This window comes from Hypomesus transpacificus, chromosome 15 (assembly GCF_021917145.1).
Source record: "Hypomesus transpacificus isolate Combined female chromosome 15, fHypTra1, whole genome shotgun sequence".
Classification (NCBI taxonomy): domain Eukaryota; kingdom Metazoa; phylum Chordata; class Actinopteri; order Osmeriformes; family Osmeridae; genus Hypomesus; species Hypomesus transpacificus.
In genome coordinates, this window is record NC_061074.1 from 11,735,915 (window position 1) to 11,740,639 (window position 4,725).

The following is a 4,725-nucleotide window of genomic DNA, read 5'->3' on the forward strand; positions in this document are numbered from 1 at the left end:
CTCTGTCCCGCCATTTTTGTCCATCCTAACATGTCTATAGTAGTTGGTGTTTGTGTTAGGGAATGTTTTTGTTCTTTTTTTCCCAGCTTTAGATCTCCAACCTGCTCACTCTACCATCCTGTACCTTAGGGCTATCCATCTAGACTAAGTCACCATGAGGCACTGTCTTTTGCACATGGTACAACATTAAGCTATGATCGACTGTATAACACTGTTCATTGAATAAAAAAACAAACTCTGTGTGGAACAAGTGAATATATCGATGAAACAATTAGACACACAGGAATGACCTGAAGGTCACTGTTGTTGGAAAAGCTGTTAGGCTATGTGTGATGAATTACATTAACATACGTTTAGCAGGGGGGACTCATATTCCCATAGTGCACTATAAATAGTCTGGTCTTTAGAATGAGGATGGCTGGCTTATTATCTTCCTCCACTCTGGGACCCTCCTCATTAACCGTCATGGTAATTGACTGAGTCTGATTATTGAATTATCATGGTCAGATATTGAAAATTCTTTTTTGGAGCACAGCTACACAGTACCGACTGCAAAACATTGGCCATGATTCCAGAATGAAAAGGGAAAAACAGACATCAGATGTAAATAATTCATTCGATAATTAATGTTTCAAAAAGGTAAACAAAAAATGGTTTGCTCAATCGTAAAACATGTACGTTGAATAGACATGTGAAGGGTAGTCATGTGAAACCATTGACTGAGCATCTAAAACACTCCTCCTCTCCCAAGCCCTTTTCATTGCTTTGTGCTGAGATGTCCTGGTTAAACCTCGTAAGCAGTCTTCACAGGGTCCCTCCAAACATGGACTAATAAAGCATGTTTTTGATCACAGAGCAGCACAAATCTCCCATAATGCATCAGCGCACTTGTACAGAGTGTCTTCTTTCTCATTCGATTAAACAGAGAGAGAGGACAACAGCGCAAGAGAAAAACCAAGCAAGAGGAACATTTTCAAAAAAAATGTATACAAAAACCCATTCTAATCATTTGCCCATGCACACGGTCACAGTATTGACGCTGATTACGTTGTGTGTTCGTCTACAGTAGGTACTTGTAAGTCGCTTTGGATGAAAGCGTCTGCTAAACGCATACATGTAAATGTACCGCGTTCCGTTGTGCTGTCTCACACAAGGGGCCGTGGGATTCTGATCATCATATCATTCTCTGGGATGATTCAGTTCATTAGTGGGATTAAGACTCCTGACCCTCTGGGACTGCGGCGTCTTTACTGGGATTACGGCGGTTCTGTGGGGTCCGCTCAATTGTGCTCCTTTCGAGGTCACCGAGGACCTCTGAGCTGCCCGTCATCGATCCTTCCAACGGATTGACTCCACAGCTATGGGGAATTTTCCTGGCCTACCTTCTTGATGTATATTGGCATCTAGAGGACACTGGCTGGGGTTCACAGAACAGGATGTGCCATAAGTGTGCTTGGCGAGTCTACACTCATGGGATTTCGAAAAACGAACAACAGAATGTACCAGCGTGTTCTGTTTTGAATGTGGCGTACATCTGCTACCGCACGTTCATGCAATGTAGTTTACAGGTTTTGACAGACTGTCTCTCTGCACGTCACGTTGGACTCGACCTGCGGTTTAGAATTGCACCCTTTTAAGAGGCTGTTTTGATGATTAGACCTCTGCTTACACAGATGTAAACACAGCCTCATAACGGAGGATCACAGAGCCCGTTTTTAGCCCCAACCTGGCGGCTCTCTGGAGCTTCTCTCTGAGGGCCTCAGAAGAGGGGCCTTAAGAGTGTCAGAGCTCCTCTAAAGGTCAGCTGAGGAACCGAATCCATCATTCGCTTCAGTTTCGACTACAACTGCCACTGCTCTGCAAAACCCTACTGAGACCAACCCCCAGGCCCCAATAGAAGACAGTCCTATTTCTCAAAAACACCTAAGTTCTCTGTGTGTGTGTGTGTGTACATTCACATATCTGAGAGTCCAGCCATAACTCAGCCCTGCAACTCCCTGCAACCATGACAGGAGTTTTTGGTTCTGTCTCTCCTCTCTGGTCCCATCCCTTCCTCCCCAGGCGATGCTGTCTACCCCAGGGAAGGGGGGGGGGGCAAGTGGCAGAGGAGCTGAAACCATGACACACAGGAAGGTGTGTCGTGGTTTCCATGGTTGCCAGGCCCCAGCCAGTTCCCAGTAGGTGACCAGACTAGGATGATCCTATCATTAAAGGCAGATTGATGCAAAAAGGGGCAGCGGATTGCTGCACAAAGGGGCAGACTCAAAACTTAAATCCCCCAGGTAAAAAAGTTTGGACCTGGAACTTTATCTGGAGCCAGTGTAAACATTTGTAGACATCAGGACAAGATGGGCGTGAATTCACATGAGAATTCTAGTAAGAGGATTGCAGAACTCCTTTGGATTTTTAATACATTTCCAAAATAATAAATACAATAATTTGTTGAGCATAAACACAAGATTTGTTTACAGTCTGTGTATTTGTGTAGTGTCTGTATCTTTTTCTGATACCAAAGCATTGAAGAGGGAACTCAAGAGAAATCCCTCATACAGTAGATAGGAGAATGCTCCATCCAAACAATATTTACCATACTCTCCACTACCCCTGAGAAAGCAATTGCTAGATGCATAAAATTACTCAGTCCTCATCGTTGGACCGATGCATCAAGAACATCTCACAGTTTATGCTCACTGATGATCATCCGTGCTGCTATAAGAACTGACAGTTCATTGATTGTTTTTCGCACCACTGCAACCACCCACTTCCAAATATACATTTCAAAGAAAAAACAAAACACATGGCCTGATCATTTCCTGTCAAGCATGCTCTTTCGAAATGAAACCATGTTTTGGACATCTTATCATCTTCTGATGGCAAAATTGCGAGATTCCTGTCCTCTTATTGGTTGGTAAGAACTGTAGCTCTTTCCGTGACCACACATAAATTGACAGCATGAAATAAAATAATAATTGTAGCTGTACATTAACTCACAGCGATTCCGTTTCACAGGGAATCGCATTGTGCAATTTCATGTAGGCCTACTCATAAAATAAGCATTTGATCACAGGGTAGACACATTTTGTGCTAAAAATATACGGAAATTAAAGAATTCCCCATAAGGATTATGTCTGAGCATAAGCACAGCTGCTACAGTTTTGACAAACGGAACAAGGTTTACCTTAAAAGCGCTTTAGTTATTTGGCTGTGCATTCCACACCTGCCGACTGATCTCAAAACACAGAACCTTCCGTCAGTCCTGAGTTTCCCCAGATACATATTCTGACACGGCGGATGCTTATCCTGGGAGACAGTGGGAATCGAGTGCTGATAGCTCAAATCCAAACTTGGTGCTGAACGCAGTCGTTTGCATTTTCTGACAGCGCTGAACAAAGCCATGTCACGCTGTCACTCTGAATGCTTGATGAAAACTTGATGATTGAATTTCCACGTCAGCATCAAGGAGGCACAGAGCCGGGAGAGGCAGTCACCAGAGAAGAGCACACAGTACCAGGGCCCTTGTGCCCCCTAGGCTCTCAGCCCACCGTAGGGCCCTGGCTTCTATCAGCTTGCTGTTGCAAATCTAAAGGAACCAAAAGGACAGCCATGATAGCATGGAGCTTAGTGTTTGTCAGAAGAAACTGTACTGCAGTTCAATTCTACATTGCAGGGCATCATTGACACATGAAAGTGGCTGTAAAGCAGAACTGAAAATGAGTGTTGAGTTCATCACACCACAGTGTTGTTAACTACCCATCCAAATTTGAATGAAAAAACACTGACATGTATGTGAAATTAGGCTTTGAGATCGTGAGAAAATTGGCAATCTTCTCTGCTTGATCCTGGCAGGGGCGTGTTGCCTATAGGAGCTGAATCTCTGCAATCTCGAATTTAGTAAATTTAGCAACAACAGCAACAACTAGCTCAATCAATTGCAGATATCAGAACAGACCTACCTGCAGTCTTTGAGTGTTTTATGTGTTAATTGCTTTGTCTTTGCATTGTATCAGCTGAGTAACAGAATGCAGGTTATATAAACCGTCTGTGATCTGACGTAGATAGGTGGCTGTAACATAGATAGGTTTGGTTTTGCCGCGCCTAAACAAAACCTGAGCTGAAAACGCATGAGAAACTGTTCAACGGTCTAACTCCACATTTCAGTGCGACAACGTTTTCGAGTTTTGCACATGCTTTCAGCAACTCATTTCACACGTATATAATGTACTGAGAAGCAAATCATGGAATTTGCTTTACAGCGACTTTAAGTCAAATGTGTCTAATGCACGGTGCAACTGGGCCAACTGCAGAATGAGGATGGGGCTGTGGGGGGCTAACCATACTGGAACTCATCCCCTCATGAAACAGCTGAGAAACTATGGCAAGGCGGCCAGCTCCTTGCCTGACATGAAATAGTCCCATTCAGTGAGCCAGTACAGTACATCATGTATAGTATTTACATTAATACATAGTGTGACATATTTTGACAACGAGCACAATCTGAATGCACGCTCGGAGTAATGAGCTCATAGTGAAGGCAGACAGTGCTCGTCTGTGCAGCCACTGGGACATGGACCCAGTGAGGGTGCGTGTCCATTGGTCCAGGCATGATCGATTCAGGTACAGTTTGTATATTTATGAGGAAATGGGGTGGGGGGGGTCGGTGAACATCCAGGTTTCTGCCTGTAGTTGCAGTGCCTGGATGAAATCCAGATCCTAGTGCTGTTCTGG